The following is a 17,357-nucleotide window of genomic DNA, read 5'->3' as shown; positions in this document are numbered from 1 at the left end:
GTGAACGGGACCGACCTGGCCGACACCGCGTGCGTAACGCACAGTGTGAACAGGACTGACCTGGCCGACACCGTGCGTGTGAAGCACAATGTGAACTTGCATTACGCAAAACATCCAATTCAGCTTTACCAAATGAGAAGCACAGCTTAACCCTCCAAAAGGAGGCGCTCACTGTTTTCCACGCCGTGAGACCTTCCTGTGAACTTTTACTTGAATAACTGACCTTCTTACCTACACACAAGGGTTGGCGCTCTCTGTGCCGTCAAACCCCTGGCAGCCGCAGAATGAGGCACGGGCGTCCTGCCCTGCACGCTTCTTGAGGCACACGCTCAGCGGCTCCAGACAGAGCTCTGCTTCGTTGGTTCCTATCTTCTCATGGGTGCAATTAAAATTCTTCCTTCTGGGAGAAAGAAAGGAAGCAAGGTTCCCTCGAGTGTTTTTATACCCTAATGATATCTAAACTGGAGGCACTGACTTTGATTGCCTTATGGTTGAACCCACCCTTCTGCTCTGGCCCAGGGCCGTGGCTAACCCACTCCCCAGAGCCCCAGAGGAGAAAAGCAATCGCACTGCTGCACCTGTCTCTCACCTGTGTTGGAACCAAGGGTCTGTAGCGTGCCAATTACAGCAACGCTCACTGCTCCCCAGCTGCCTGCTCTGGGCCAGGCCAGGCCTCATTATCGTGATACATTGACAAGGGTCTTTTGGTTTTGTGTTTTGTGTTTTGTTTTGTTTTGTTTTGTTTTGTCTTTTTGACAGGGTCTTGCTATGCAGTTCAGGCTGCCCTTGAGCTCACTTTGTAGCCCAGGCTGGCTTCGAACTCTAACCGATCCTCCTGCCTCAGCCTCCAGAGTACTGGAATTACAGATTTGTGCCACCACGCCCAGCCTTGGTTTTTTGTTTTGTTTTGTTTTAAAGGAAACTAAGGCTCAAAGAAATAATCACTTGCCTACAGGTGGAAGTTGAACTTACACAGGATGGCATGGGTGCCAAGATAGAGCTCTCTGCCTCGGTCTTCACCTGTGCCCGTCAGCAGGTGAGCATCACCGGGCAGTGACAGCAGCCCGCGGGCAGTGCAGGCACAGCCATCACCACACTGACGCTCCTTTCCGGGCTCTGCAGGAGGGTGCTGATGGCAGCACTTCTGCTCCACCTCCTCCCGCCCACACCACACCAGGTTAGAGGCTGCTGCGCCCTGGCTCCTGGGAAGAAGCAGGTCAGACCCGAGAGCCCTGCAGGCCGGTTTTCTGTCAACCAAGCCACCCCCAACCTTGTTCTGGGTGCGCTTGTGTCCAAGGACACCTTTGCTTCCTTTTTGACCAGTCGCGGTGGAGCTCATGCTGCATGAAGCTTATCTGACACAGAGACCCCCTTGGCCACCTGGCCAGGATCGGCTCTGCACCTGGGGCCGTTGGCCAGAAAATCCCCAGCCGGAGAAGCATTCGGGACACGGTGGACTGAGCTGCGACAGCACCTTGCGGAATGGATCCGAAGGCCGGGCCACCGTCAGAGCCCTCGTCTGTTCGTGCAATGCGGCGGAGTCGGTGGAGACACGGTTGTGAGGAGGCTGAGGCGGGCACCTCGCGCTCTGTGTACTCCGCAGTTCTGTCCTGCCAGGGCCCAGGATCTCCCGAACACCGATAAAACCTTCACAGGAGCTTCCTGCAAGGGAAGACGGGTCAACCTACAGCAGAGGAGCCGGGGAAATGGAGACCGCATTTCCACACCCGGTATTAGCCGGCGTTGGCAGGACGCAGTGCCCACAGGCTGGAGGTGGTACTGCGCGTAACACCTCCTCTTTCTTTCCCCTGCCTCTCTCTCCGCCCTCCCATCCCTCTGTCTCGGTGTCCCCATTCAGGGAGGGACTCTCTAAAGAATAATGATTTTTTAAAAAATTATTTTAAAAGCAGTGCCTGCCAATGAAGCTGAGCTAACTACAGGAAACTAAAACATGTTGCATTTCTTCCCGCCTGGCTGAGCGTGTGAAGTTTGAATTTGCTCCAGGTTCTGCTCTGTGCTGCGCCTTCCAGGCCCCGCAGCATCTCCAAGGTGAGCGAGGGAGTGGGGCGGGAGGGGCGGCCTGGCTGGGAAGGAGGTGCAGGCCTGACCCTGCCCCGCGGTGCTGCTGGGGGCTCACCAGCTGGGAACAGTGAGGCGAGCACTGCTGCAACAGAGGAGCTTTGGAAGGCCCGCTCCTCCTGGGAGAATTGTTACCCAGGTCCTTGCCTCTGGCCGCAAGCACACTTCCAACTTCACCCTCAGCAGAATGGTCTGAGGGTGCCGCCCACCTGCATGCTCATGCACACGCGTGCGCGCGCGCGCGCACACACACACACACACACACACACCCAACACTCCAAGGGCTGCCCTCTCCCAAGAATTTAGAATCAAGGCCCAGGACTCTAGGTCCTGGACTTTGAAGGTTTAGTTTACATAAGACTTGTGATGTTCCTAAGCTCTACCAGAATATGATCAGGACTGGAGATATGAGGTCTTTGATCTTCAGGATATGTCTGGCAATCGTCAGGATATGTCTAGTTTATTTTGAAACAGGGTCTCAATAGATAGTGCAAGCTGTCCTTGAAGTCACTGTGTAGCCCAGGCTGCCCTGGAACTCATGATGATCCTCCTGCCTCAGCCTCCCTTGTGTTGGGATTACAGGCATGTGCCACCATGCCTGGCTATAAGCAACAGTTTAAATGATATTCTTGATGAGTCCAAACCTGGAAAGCCATGAGTCACAATTTGAAAAATAGTCCTCTGGCCTGGGAGGTTCTCTAAAGCTAAGATGGGAATCTTGCACCATATAAATGGTTACACAGGAGGTCTAGCAAGAAGGGCGGACGGCAGACTCTCAGACAGATGCTGGGCTGACCAATCACCTTTCCCAGCCCTCCTCCTCGCCTGTCTCACCACAGCTGAGATTGGAAAGCCTAAGGTTTTTGTGTCTTTTGCCCGTGGAGCTGACCTTTGGCCAATGAGAGGGGCACGGAAGTCAGCCTTGCTGGGGGCCAGTATGTTGTTGGGGGAGTGCCCGTTCGTTGCTGGAGGAGGGTAGAGAGGGACACGGCTGCCACTTTTCACCCCACTTCCTGCGTGATGCTGGGAGCCATCAACACCCTTCGTCCACGAAACCATAGGCGTGACAACCCAACAAGATGCAGCGCATGAGCGAAGGCTAGGATCACAGGCCCCGGGCCCCCTCCATGTGTGTGGCAGGCGTGCAGTAGCCAATGTTAGATCTCTGGAGATGAAGGAGAGTGCAGGTCTGCCTGGGGAAGCGCGCTGTAGCCCTGCTCCTCGTGACAGAGGCAGGAGCCTCGCAATTTAGTGAAACCCTGTTGAAAAGTGAAAGAAAGATGGAGGGAGAGGGGGCAGGTCTGGAGTTAGGGCTGTGAGGTAGAGCACTCCTGGGTTGGGGTCCTAGTACGGGAAAGAGAAAGAGGAACAGGAGGAGGGGGAGGAGGAGAAACAAGAGAAGGGAGGGACTGTATACTTTTGAAAATCTGTGTCATCAGGATGATCTATCTGTTCAGGATCATGAGTGCAAAACCGGGATCAGCACACCCTGAGGGGACTCTTGGGGTTGTGCAAGTGGCACGGGGGCCTTCCCTGCTGGGGGCCCCTGATGCCTCACAAAAAGACATCGTAAAGTAGCTGGCTCACCCTGCAGTGTTCCAAGACACATAACTGCCCTGCTGAGAAATCAGCCTTCTAGATCAGCCTATGAAGCTCCAGCAAGATAAGGGTAAGGGTGCCACTCTACTGCGGTGGTAGAATCAATGAACTCAGGGTACCAGGCTCAGAAACCTGGAACGGACAAGAAAGACAAATAAACCCCTAAGACCGACCCAGAGCGGGCTTCCCGGAAGGACCTCAGCCTGCAGACAGCTGCCTGAGCTGCCTAGACCAACACTCTGGTCTCAGGAGGCACCAAGACAGGTAGGGAACAAACCTGGAGCCTGCGGCCTTGGCCTTGGGCCTGAGACCTTTCATTCTGCAGATGGGACAGTTCCTAAAGTGCTAGCAAAGACGTGGGTCCAAAGTCTGGGAAAATAGAAAATACAGTGAAGAAACAAAGCCAAGCCCATCACACTTTTACCTTATTTTTCTTTTTTTTTTTGGTACCGGGAATAGAACTCAGGACCTTGTGCTTGCCAGGCAGGCACTTATAACACTGAGCTATGTCTGCAGCCCTATATCACATTTTTAAAGAGAAAAAAATAAAAATAATAAAACAGTTTCAGAACAGCCTAGTAGGGGAGTAACAGTAATTAATACACTGTGTATTGTTATCTTCATAGTAGTTACTTAGAATATAAGATACAGGCATGAAATCTTGTCCAAACAATATTAGCACAAACTTTTTTCAATGAACTAAGAGAAACTAGCTTTATAACTATCTTAACTATCTTGTGTGTATATATATATATATATTTTTTTTTTCCTTTTCCCTTCCTTCCTTTCCGCTTCTCCCATTACAGTTTCTCTTTTCTTTTGAACAGCTTCTTCCCAATTCACAATATCTATTGTGCATTTTGGATCTTATTTACTCATTCAGTTTCTCACACCAGTGAAATAATACGATGTTTACATATGCAGGTCTGATTTATTTCACTCATGAGTATAGTCTAGAGTTGCATCCATCTACCTATAAAAGTCTCAAGTTTATCCTTCTTTAGGGATGAGTAGTACTCCATTATATAAAAGAACCATAACTTTTTTATCCATTCCTCGATTGACAAGCATTTATTTGGGTTGTTTCCAAGATTTTTAGCTATTACAAATTGTGTTGCTATAAACACAGGTGCACATGTATCACTGTGGTATGATGTTTTCAATTCTTGTGGGAAGATACCAAGCAGAGGAATAGCTGGGTCGAATGGGATCATCACACTTTTTTAACTAGAACGATAGGAAGCCATTTAAGGGATGTCTCACAGCTCAGCAGGAGGCAGAAGGCCAAAGCCAAGGTTGTGCTGCCTCCAAAGCCCAGGAGGGGACCTAGCCTTCCATCCCAGCCGCTCATGATCCAGCAGTATTTGGCTCGTGGCCTCATCCTCCAGTCTTGGCCTCTGTGGTCACACAATTTCCTCCTCTCCTGTGTGTCTGTCTAAACCCCTCCATCTTTCTTTTATAAAGACCTTTGGAATTGGATGTCAGGCCCCTCTAGGAAATCCTGGATAACTTCCTAATATCAAGACTCCCAAGCACATCGGCCAGGACCACTTTTCCCTGTTTGCAAACATCCACACATTCTAGGAATTAGGACCTGGAATCTCTCTGAGCCTACAAAAGAAGCCTTCCACAGAGTGTTCTTAAGAAATTTCTGCCATCTGTAGTGGCACACGCCTATAACCCCAGCACTTACGAGGCTGAGGCAGGAAGATTGCCTTGAGTTTGAGGGCAGTCTGGACTATACAGTGAATTGCAGGCCAGCCTGGACTATATAGCAAGACTCTGTCTGAAAAACAAAAAGAAAGAAATTCTGATATATTTCATTTGTGATATCAATTTATCACTGATGTATTTATTTATTTTGATGGTTTTGTTTTGTTTTTGAAACAGGGTCTTACTCTGTAGTTCAGTAGGATGCTTTTCATTCCTACCTGAAAAACTGAGAAGGGGTCAGACTACTGCAGAAAGGAAACCCGCCTGACGGGGAGAGCTGGGGTGCCAAGGAGGAGCCTACGGCCAGGCTCTCCAGTGAGCTGCCACAGCGGCTGTCACCCTGCACCAGCCCATCGTCCGTCTCCGGCTACTCCACATCCCTGCTCGTGGTTGCTGGTTCCTTCAGCGGTGAGTCCTGGACCGCTGCAGCCTGCTTGCTCTGTTTACTGCCCACTTGCTCTGTTTACTGCCCCTCCCCTAGGTTCTAAGCCAATTTCCCAAGAAGGACCTTTTCTGCAGCGCATTTTTACAACACTCTGTATTCCATGAGGCACCAGCCCACAGGCGGGAATTTCCCACCCGTAGGCAGTCCAACTCCAAGACAAGAAACTTCTCAAATCCTGCTCAGCCCAGCCAGCACTCCCCCCACCTAACATCATGCTACTGGCTGGGACACTGCCCCCTGCCTGCTGGAAGGTCTTACAGGCTGACACAGAGGGCCACCTTGCAGTACTCACACAGGTTACAGGACAGGTGATGCGGGAGTCCTCAGAAAGTGGCAGAGGCATCACTTAGAAAGTTTCTCATCTCCATCTCGCTGGCATCATGGAGCCCTTTCAGTTACTTTCTGCCTACTGAAACCGCATCCACTACCAAAGGAGACTTTTTTTCCTGTGCTTCTTTGCAGTGTAGTCAAGATATGGTGCTCTCCCTACACTGCTCTCCTTTCTGAGAGGCTCCAGAGAGCCTTTCACTGCAGGGCTTACAGCTCCCAGAGCAGTACAGATCAGTCCTACATCCGCGGCTTTGATCCTTAGGATGTGTTAAGAGCTGGAACTCGGTGCCTCCCCTCTCCGGGAGGGTAATCAGTTCAACATGCCTGGCCTGGATTTTTTGCAACTGAGAAAATTGGAAGGAGGGAACTGAAGTCACTTAACCTGGGTCACGAAGAAACATCATATGTTGGAGAAATATGCTTTTTGCTGATGATGAAATAAAGTATAAATCACTTCAAACTAGAGACATTAGGTTTACAAGCCCAAATTTGTATAAGTTTTGAGTCACTGGGACAGCATTTCCTGAATGCGCTGGGAGTTCCCTTGGATCCTCTCCATGTATGGAGATGATCCCTTCCTCCACTCAGCCTTTGAGATGCAGTGAAGTTAGGAGAGAATTTCATGGCCCCTGGGACTTTTTTGTTTGTTTCTTTCTTTCTTCAGGGCCATGTCTGGATATGAGAACCGAAGTAGCCAGGAGCAACCCAAAAACTCAGGAGGATGAGAAAAGAGATCTGTGAATGACCAAGATGATTCTGAGGAATAATATCGTTAGCCTTTCTTTCCTAGTAAGATTTTTGCTTTTGAATGTTAGGTCTTCTAGCTGCTTAGTGAACTTAACTGGAGAAAATCAGAGGATATGCAGAAATAGCACAGAGTTTGGGAAGCCTACAGGAAATCTCCAGCTCCTATTCCAAGATTGCACTTGAAACATACCTTTCGGGGTTTAGTCACGCAAGTGCTGGGCCCTGCAGGCGATTGTTCACCTCAGCCCGTGGGTTTCCTCCATGGGGATTTCTTTTTTTGCCATTGAAAATGGTGTGTAAGAAAGCTCCAAAGCCGAAACAATTTCCTCACTGGGGAAATTTCACAAAGGTCTCACCAGGGGCAGAAAAGAATGAGTCTTCCAGTTTGGGGAACTGATCCTATAAGCACATAAAATAAGCAGAGTGGGAAAATTTATTTCCCAGAGCCTTGGTGGCAACAATGCCAAGTCTTCCCAGAGACTGTGTCACCAATAAGTCCCCAGAGAATGGACCTATTTTACTCCAGAAAACATGATAAAACGTAATGGAAATCCACACTATATCCAGCAAAGTGCACTACAAAGTACTATTTTTAAACTAAAGTAACTGGGTGTGGTGGCACATGCTTGTAATCCCAGCATTCAGGAGGCTGAGGCAGGAAGATCGCTGTGAATTCAAGGCCAGCCTGGGCTACAAAATGAGCGCAAGGCCAGCCTGAACTACAGAGCAAGACCCCGTCTCAAAAAACAAAACAAAAACAAAAAACCATGAGCAAACTAAAAAAAAAAATTGGTGACACATGCACACATCTACACAGCTATCCAAAAAGAATGTAGAATTAACAGCCAGGAAGTGTGTTGAAAGTAATCTTTTTTCCCTCTGGAAATTCTCTAATCTTCATTGTCCTATTTGTAAAATGGGATAACAATGCTGTTCTTATTTAAGCCATTACAAAGCTCTACTGAGAAAGTAAAGCCAGGCATGGTGGCATGTACCTGTGATCCCAGCACTTGGAGGCTGAGACAGGAGGATTGCCATGAGTTCAAGGCCAGACTGGGCTATATAGAAAGATCGTGTCTCAAAAGGCAAACAAAACAATAATGTCCATAATAAAATGAAGTACTGTCCTGGATAACTGAGGTAATTAAAACCATGGACAGGGGCTGGGGATTTAGCTCAGCGGCAAAAGCGCCTGCCTGGCAAGCGCAAGGTCGTGAGTTCGGTTCCCGGTACTGGAGAAAAACCAAAAAAAAAAAAAAAAAACCATGGACACAGGGCCAGACTGCCTAGGTTCAGACTCTAGACCAAGAATGCCTTAGGAATGGCTTGACTTCTCGGGGTCTACTTTCCCATCTGCGACACTGCGAGGATCACTGTATTCACATGGACTATATCCCATAGCTGTCATAAACAGCAGTGGGGATGACTTTCACCTGCTCAGATTGGCAGCGGATAGAACTGTTTCCCTCCTTTTTACCACTTGAAGGAGCCCCTGTCCCTTCACCCTCATCTCCAGAGTCACACACTGGCTGGCCCTCAGCAGTCCAGCGAGTCCCAGTCCATCCACCCTACGTGGAAGTCCTGTCCCCAGCATTCTGATTCCTCGTATGTGTTGGGGGGGTAGGGGAAGGTTGGGGGTCAGGGATATAGCTCGGTGGTACAGCACCTGCTTAACAAGCATGAGGTTGTGGGTTCGATTCCCAGTACAAAAAAAAAAAAAAAAAAGGTTGAGTTAGAAGTCTAAATCCTGTCCTAATTCCAAAAGATTTTGTAATTTTGTTTTCTTCTTAGGTCTTTAAATGGCCTTCAGGGTGCGACTCATCATTCCAACTCTGGGGAGCTATACAAGGGCAGGTTCCAAGCACAGCTGATGATTAAATTCTCCAGCTGCACTAGTACCTTCTCTCTGAAGGTCCACACACAGAACCCAAAGTCCTGGGTGCTACGTCATGGTCCAGAAGAGACACAGAGACCTGAATGGAAGCAAAGTGTCTTTGCTTGTGAAGGAGACCAAAAAGACGAAGGTGATATGGGGAGGTTGAGGCAGGAGGATTCGAGTTTGAGCCCAGCTTGGGCAATTTAGCTACTTAGGGAGACTTTGACTTGACAATAAAATATCAAAAAGGGGACTGGGGATGTAGCCCAGTGGGACATCTTAGGTTCAATCTTAAGTACAAAAAAAAAAAAAAAAGTGGACTAAAAAAGCAGGGCACATGTCTGCTTGTCTTTATGAAAGTAACATCCATTTCCTTTTGGAGATTTATTGCAACTCCTCTTATACTATAGGAGATCGATTCTTGGTCACAGAGACACCTCTTATCCTTGGAGACCAACTTGACTCTGCATAATATATCAAATGAAATCATTGTTTTCTATCATTAGTTCCCTAGGTATTTATCTTTTCATAATTTCCCACCCCTAGAAACCTAAACATATTTCCTTTGTATAGTTAAATCTCTCCCAAATGATCATCCTCTGTTAAAATGGTATGTAAGCCTGTTATTGTTAAAATCTAAAGTGGCCCCAGAAGCAGGTGGCAATCATGAGGCTGGATAGCAGGCTTGCCATTGGAGGCAGGTATTGGGGGTGTGGCCTGGAAACTCCTCCTCTCCGTGCTGCTTCCGGTTGCCATGCCTGAGCTGCTCTCCTCCGCCAGGTCCCTTTGCCTTCCTGTTTCTGCCTTGCAGCCAGGCTACCGTGGACCCTAAGTGACAGCCAAACTAAGCCTCTCCTCCTTTAGATTTGGGGGTTGTGTCTCAGCGACAGGAAGGTAGAAAAGTGCCCCCAGGCCTAACCGCTTTTTAAATTTTTACTTCCTTTCTGTGAAACCTCTGCATGTACATAAAATAAACATTTTCTCCTGTAAATCTACCTTTTGTTGGCTTAATTTGCAGGTCCCGGACACTAAGCCTGGAAAGTAGAAGAAAACATTTCCCTCCCCTGGACTTGCCTCTCATCTTTCCTGGCTGCTGCCAGCAAAGTCACTAGGTCTTCCCTCGCCAGGTCTGGAGGAAGAGCACCCTGTAGGAGGGAAGACCCAGTCGTGGGATTAGGCATGTTTAGAGCAGGACTCAGGCCGCTGACCTTGCCCGTCAAGCACTTAATGCTGTTCAGTTTCCAGCCTAAAAGGGCCTGAGCCACCACCAGAATCCCTTCCTCATTCCGTCAGGGCTCTCCTGACCTGCTCTCTGCTTCCTGCTGCTTCTGCAGCTTCCTCCCATATGTCCTCGCCCCTTCCTCCTGCTGCCCTTCTCCCGGAGTTCCTGTGAAGGAGCTGTGGTTTCTCTTCATAAATCACTGAGCTGCCACGGGCCTGCTTGCCCGCCTTTGCACTTGACATTCTGGAGGCCGGGTCAGTGCTGCCACACAGCCCTGGGAATGATTTAGTGGTCTGAGCTCTGGCCTCAGGGAGAAAAGGAACCAAAGTCTTCCTTTCTCACAGAACCTGTAATTTGACCCCTTCTCAGAACAAAGAGATAAAGGGATGTGGTTAGGGCTTACTGGCCGTAGGCACACTGTATATTCATTTTACAGACACTGGAAGAAAGCACAGACACTGGAAACCCTAGAGACAGAAACGTTACAAGGAGAATCTGCCTGTGTGTCTTAAAACCCCGAGATGGGTAGATTACACCTGAGCATCAGGACAGCCAGGAATTTCCTAGGAGGCATCAAAGAAGCTGTAAACATAAATCCCCACAGGAAGATGGAGCACGTGGATGCAGATAATACCTCCCTCCAAGGAGCAGGCTGTTTTGGTTGCAAAGAATTTTCAGTTTTATAATCTTTTTTGATCTACAAAGTCCTCTGTGGCAGTCAGGCCAGGCATTACCAATCCTTAGTTACAGAAGACAACATGAAAGCTTAGAGATCCAAAGTGACTTGGGAATCGCACAGCTAAAAAGTGGCCAGTGGGGTAGACTTTCCCTCTTCTATGATCTTTCTTCAAAAAAGCTAGAATGTGGGTGTGGCAGGGAGAGCAGAGGGCAGGCAGATGCAGCCAGCAGCTCTGTCTACTAAGCTGCTTCAGCAGAATCTCCTTGCTCTCCCCCCAAGCATCTATTAGGCTCCTTCTGTTTGCACACCAGCTCGAGGTCCCACGGCAAGGCGTCCACACACCTCTTCTCCAGAGCTACTCTTGAAGGCAGGAGGAGCACAGAGGCTGCTCACTCTCCACCTCTGCTTCAGCTTACTGCCTCCTTTCCACTGTTGATACGAAGCTAGTGGGATGGCAACACATGGATCTAGCACATGCTGTGGCCAGGTGCAAATCTGCCTAGACCATGAGGCTTCATTAGTCAAGAGGTAAGTGGAAAGAAGGAAGGAAGCAAACACGTACAAAGCTATGTAGAGAGCTGGGTACAGTGGTGCATGCCTGCAATCCCAGCACTCTGTCAGACTGAGGCAGGAAGATCGCAAGTTCCATCCCAGCCTGGGCAACTTAGTGACTTGTGAGAAGCTGTCTCAAAATTTAAAAATAATAAAAACAAACAGGAGCTGGGGATGCAGCTCAGTGCAAAGGCTCTGGGTTCAATCTGCAGAACAAGAACAAAGTTGTATACAGAGAAGAGCGAAGGGAGGGAACCTTGAAGAAGGACATCTCACCCTACGTGCAGAACAACCTCCTCATCAGAGGCCAGGGTGGGGCATTTCCTGCCCTAGATGGCTGTTTTCTCTGCTTCCCACAGGCCTTCCCAGGAGGAGGTGCCTCATAACATGCTTCCCTGGGGAGGGGGTTACGAGGATTAAGTGGCCTGATGCAGTGTAGCCCTCCACACGGACCTGGCACTCAGGGGACATGCGGCTTCATGATTAACCAGCCTGTGCCTACTAGAGAGGGTAGCTCCTTGTCACCATGGCAACATCCTTTGTGACAACTCCTTCATCCCTTTTACCCTGGAGTCCATGTTCCTAGTGTCCAGATCAGGCTGCCATAGAGCTGTCCCTGTGGTGTGTCCCTGTGGTGTGTCCCTGTGGTGTGCATCCCTGTGGATAACAGAGCTGTCCTAGGTTGACCAGCCACCTGAAACATCTCTAGTTTGGAATGATGTCCTACACCTAATGTGATACAGGACCCAACAGTCAGGAGCCCGTGTCCGTTTCCAGGGCTCACCTGGTCCATTAGCCCTGGAGGTGGAGGAGCCCAGCATACAGGTGCCGTCCATTCCATCCTCATCGAGGGCCCCTTGCAGATGGCCTCCTTGCTGTATCTGAGGGCTAAGAGAAAAACCTCTCTTGTAGCTCTTCTTAGAAGCTTATTACTCTCCCCCTGGAATGACCTGATTACCTTCCAAGGCCCCCACATCCAAATACCACCCCAGTGGGGATGAGAACCCTCGACACACAAGCTTACGGAGAAGGGGAGACACAAACATGTAGCCCATAGTGCAGGCTCACCGACACCGCATGACAGCTAACTGTGCCTGTCCCGGGCACCGTTACCCCTGCTATCACCGTGGGTCTATGCAGCAGAGACAATAACCTTCCAGCAAGCCTAGTTATGTGAAAATAGGGAAAGTGCCTTTTAGCGTTTTCATTTGAGTTCCAACTCAGTATTCTTTAAATTCATAGTTCTAAACAAATCCCCTCATGAGGCACCAACAGCTAGGAGAAGCCATCTCTGAAACACAGAGTGGTAAGCTACCAAGATAGGGAGCCAGTGAGACCTAGTGCTGTCGCTAAAGGAAGCCTTTTGCACCGCACAACACTGGTGACCTCATCCCAGCCTCCAAGAGGCAGATCCCAGCCTGGTCCAGCAAGGGCAGGGACCTGAGGCCGAGGCGCTGCACCAGGCGATGACTGGGATTCCAGCCATTGCCTAAGAAGCATACCTTCCCCAGATAGCAGACCCGCCTCTCCTAATGCTGGCCTCAGAAGAGATCCTTGCAAATATTAGACAACAAGGACAGACACTGCATGGCTCTCAATAAGACAATGTCAGAATTAATGCTGTTCTATGGAGCCCTGTATGAGGAGGTGTGGTAATCAATGAAGACAAACGCTGGTGCTTAGATTACAGAGCAAACGCTGAACTGGCTGGTGAGCAGAAACAAGGGAGGAACTAGCACCTTACCATGAACGGTCAGAACCATTAGCCGCTGACTTCCTTTGAGAAAGAGTCTGACACACATATTCAACATGAAGAACCAACCAAGCATTTACTTCCAGAATGACTAAGCACATATTCTACTCGTGCAAGCATTTGTTTTACGATGTCATGCCCTTGAGAGGAAATCGTGTCTGGGTAGGCAGCGATTAGACTACACTGAAAATTCACTTGCTGTTTCAATTGCATGATGACTTGGTTTTTATGATCAAATTCTATAAGGGCTGCTTAAGCTGAACTGGGATGACAGAATTGGCCAAAGAAGGATTGTCCTGGTCAGCACTCCAGGCCAATGGCTCCCCTGAGGGGGGGCACTGTAAGGTTTGAATCTGACCTGACTCTTGCAGCCTCCAACCTGCTTGCCAGCAGACACTGCTCTCAGCAGGGAACTCAGCTCAGCACCAAGGCTGTCATCAGCAAGCAAGGACGTCATAAAGGAGATGAGACAGGACAAGGAATTTTGCAGGCCCCCGGACATGTAGAGACTTCAAGGACTTTGCCCACTGAGATGCAAGACTGCCAGAGAACTTTGACCACAGATGTTTATTAAAATCTTCCCACCTAATGTCCCCTGCCTTCTTTCAATCTGTATAAAAAGGGGCCCACTTCCCTTTGTTCCCTGCAAATGGCCTTTTTGCCCTCTGTCTGCCTGCACCCAGGCACAATAAATTCCACGCCCTATTGCCTTTACACAAGCCTGGTGGTCTCTGCTGATCTCTGCCTTGTGCTATTTGTTACAGGCACCAGTTTTCCATGAGAGGGAAAGGAGAAGCTGTTTCCAGAGACCTGAGAGTCTTCCCAACACTATGCATTCAGTCTCATCTTCGTCTGAGTAGCCTCATCTCGGCAGAGATCAGACTTCTTCAGAGTATTATTCACTTTTCTGGAGTCCATGTAATATCAGAATCGTTCTCTTTTATTTTCCAGTATAAGAGGCAGTAGGAAATTTCAAGAAGGTTGAAATAGTAAATTGCCCTTTTGTTCTTTTTCTCTTTCTTTCTGTGCATGAGGGTATGTTGCTACAGATTAAACCCAGGCCCTTGACACTGAGCTACATCTCCAGCCATTTATGTTTTATTTTTAGCTGGACATGGTGGTGCACACCTGTCATTCTAGCACTCGGAAGGCTGAAGCAGGAGGATGGTTGTGAGTTTGAGGCTAGCCTGGGCTAAAAAGTGAGTTTGAGGCCAGCCTGAACTACAGAGCAAGAACTTGTCTCAAAAAAAAAACAAAAAAAAATTTATTTTTTATTTTTATTTTGAAAGAGTCTTTAAAAACTTCAAAAAACATGAAACAGAGTCTTGTTCAGTCACTCAATCACCTATACTGGCCTTTGACTTGTAATGCTCCTGCCTCAGCCTCCCAGAGTGCTGGGATAACAAGTGTATAACACCACACACAACTTTTTATTTACTTATTTCTTCAGTGAGGATAAGCTAGAAACTGAGTTCTGCAGAACAGTGAACCAGTGTTTAGTCTTAGAAAACTTCCTGAACTTATTAAGCATATGGTTTCAGGGTAATATTTATGCAGTTATCCCTAGGGGCCAATGTGGGTTTCTAGAAACCTGAAAGTCCCAAATTAGAGTAAAAGTGTTTCTTGAAGGTGATTCAATATGCTGGCCTTTTTGGCAAGAGGTCTATTCATGAAGATATCACGCTGTTCAAACATATCAGCCGTGTCCCATAGGTACGATAGCTGCCCTTGTTCAAGCGGCCTTCTCGGATATTTTCCAGTTTCCACAGTTTCTTTCTCTTCTACTGGTTCTGACTTCTTGTGAGGATTTCAGCTCTTCACGTCTTCAGCAGCCCACATAATAGTGATATGTTTTAAGGCTGCTACACAAACGTCCTTTCATTTCCCTCCCCCATACATCATGTTCCCCGCCAGCCATGAGCCATTCTCCAACAAGGGAGAGTGATCCGATGCCTCAGAAGACACAGTGAGTTGGGTTGTGGTGGCGATGCCTGTAATGCCAGCCTTCAGGGAGCATGAGGCAAGAGGGTTGTAAGTTTATGCCCAGGCTGGGAAACTCTGCAACTGCATGAGACTTTGTCTCAAAATAAGACTTAAACAAACAAACACTGCAGATACAGCTCAGTGCAAAGGCTCTGGGTTCAATTCCTACTACCAGATGTATAAGCTGTCCCTCAAGGGCAGGAATAAGCATAGGCCTGTCGGAACTACAAGCCACCATGGGCCGCTGTGTCAGCTTGAAGGGACCACAGCACGAAGTCTCCCTGTACCACGCTGAGGGCCACCGAGAGCTGTACTATGTGCCTAGGTCTGCAGTCCCCTGGGAAAGATGCCGGAATGATGAGCAGATGGCACCAGGTGCCCTGGGATGTTCAGGTCTCACCTCCTCCACCAGCACCATCACAGGAAACGCATTCACTCACAGGGATTCATCACAGACAAAGGTGTGGCCGGAGGCACGATCCAGTGGGAATAGAAAGGAAACAGACCAGACCCGACGGGGGCGAGCTCACTGGCTGTCAAGCTTACAGTTGGCGTTCCTTTGTGTTAAAGCGGGTATTCCTTAAAGGCTGAGACCACAACTCACGCCCGTTACAGCTTTTATTAGCTCAAGTTATGAGGGAACTGATAAGATGTTGCAAGCAGTTCAAAGGAGAATTTATGCATGCACACATCCAGGAAGACTGAAATGACTACAAAACGACCGGTTCCCCTCCATAGACAATAATTAACTTTGGCTCCACACAACACAAGCTCGATTCCCAACAGTCATTTGCAGAACAGTTTGTAAGCTCCCTTGTTACACTCAGTGTTCTACACCTTAAAACACTGTAAAACAGTTGAAAGGCAAGGAAAAGCTGACGTAACCAAAGGGGTGTTGTGTGCTAGATAGCACAGACACCATTTTTGCTCATTTCGAAATCTTTCACCTTTCCTCATATCTGCTAACAAAGAGTAGGGGGCTATTTTTTCTTGAGACAGGGTCTTTTTACATACTTCAAGTTGGCTTTGAACTTGCTATGTAGCCCAGGCTGGCCTCAAACTCTCGGCAACCTTCCTGCCTCAGCCTCCCAAGTGATGGGATTACAGACGTGCACCACCACACCCGGCCCTAAGAACAGGGACTCTTGTAGAGGTCTAAGTGATTTGTAGAAACTAAAGTTGAATTTTATCTGCGTAGTTTAGAAGTAACATGTGCATCTGTACCTGTGCACGAAGTGGCCTCCAGCGACACTGCTGCCCTCTGTCACTCATGTCCACCTGAGTCACTTCTCGCAGGCGCTTTGCAGAACTGCATGTGACACACAGAGCCAGGGCTCTGACAACGCGAAGCAGCAGTGTGCAGGGTCCTCAAAGCCACAGCTGCCAGGGCCTGGACTAGGACAGAACGAAGAGATGACTGACCTTCTCCCCCAAGTACCAGCCCCATATGTACGGGAAACCCAGTGTCACACTCATGTCATCTTAGGGAAGTGTCCTTTAGATTGTTCTTTGAGCCCCTTTCCCTGGAACTCTGACTTAGGTTTTTGTGGGCCAGGCCACAAGCCCAGCTGAGGGACAGGAAATGACAACTAGGTCTTTATTGTTAATAGCTGACAGCTAAAATCCTGTTTGTGATGCTATTTCTATCCATTCATCAAGCCATCCACCCAGGCTTCCAAGGCGTCAGCCAGGCCAGGTATTTGGCTTGTTGAAAGTTAGCAGGACACTCCAATCCTATTATCTGAAGTCTTTCCAGGGAGTTTGGTCTCCCGGTCCAGGGAAACAGTACCATTTCTCTGGGAAGCAGCAAGGTGCTAAAGTCAAAGAAACTCACACTTCTCAGCTGCTTTGTGAAATATGGGGATATTCACTCCCAACACCTAACTCCCACACCAACTAGGAATGCGCTCAGTAAATAATCATCAATCATTGGATGTCCACCACAACTGCCCTGTGACTAGGTCTTAGATTCAGGCCAACTGTGGTGACGTGCTCTCCTTCGCCCTGAGCAGCCTTACTTTATTTCATCAGTCATTCACACAAAATTCATATTCCAAATCCTTCTCAGTGGCTAACCAGCATAAATCACCCTCTATTTTCATATAACTAATGTTATAGCTACAATTCTGCTAGCCCATTTATAATCTCATTAGCATAACTGCTTTGGGCTATAATTACCTCATTTCTCCCTTCCACCGGACATACACTATGAATGATTTCATTTATTCTTGAGTTTGTATCACTTCCTACTTGGTTCCATTGCAGGTTCAAATTTGGACTTGTCACTTCCTCTGGAATCTACTCCCTTTTTTTTTTTTTCTTTTTTTCTCTCTTTCTTTCTCTTTTTCTTTCTTTCTTTTTTTTTTTTTTTTTTTTTTT

General features: G+C 48.3%; 2 long non-coding RNA genes across 4 annotated transcripts in view; both read right to left on the bottom strand.

Annotated features, from left to right (window-relative positions):
* LOC102019105 overlaps positions 1 to 17,357 on the bottom strand; it is a 28,262-nt gene that overhangs the window by 5,642 nt on the left and 5,263 nt on the right. For 2 of the 3 annotated variants that reach the window (XR_001234982.1, XR_001234983.1), the window contains 3 exons: positions 16,203 to 16,368; positions 1,403 to 1,662; positions 232 to 400 (listed from right to left, as the gene is read on the bottom strand). This is a non-coding gene — a long non-coding RNA (uncharacterized LOC102019105). Of the gene's footprint in view, positions 1 to 231; positions 401 to 1,402; positions 1,663 to 16,202; positions 16,374 to 17,357 lie in introns of all 3 variants that reach the window. The other variant, XR_001234984.1, reaches the window with a different exon arrangement.
* On the bottom strand, positions 2,877 to 4,192 carry LOC106149052. The gene is made up of 3 exons (XR_001234985.1): positions 3,956 to 4,192; positions 3,667 to 3,810; positions 2,877 to 3,338 (listed from the first exon to the last, which is right to left on the bottom strand). It is a non-coding gene; the product is annotated as an uncharacterized LOC106149052 (long non-coding RNA).

Source organism: Chinchilla lanigera, unplaced genomic scaffold, assembly GCF_000276665.1.
Source record: "Chinchilla lanigera isolate Chin_1 unplaced genomic scaffold, ChiLan1.0 scaffold00035, whole genome shotgun sequence".
Taxonomy (NCBI): Eukaryota; Metazoa; Chordata; class Mammalia; order Rodentia; family Chinchillidae; genus Chinchilla; species Chinchilla lanigera.
The sequence above is the reverse complement of the archived record's forward strand: the minus strand, read 5'-3'. Positions and strand labels throughout refer to the sequence as shown.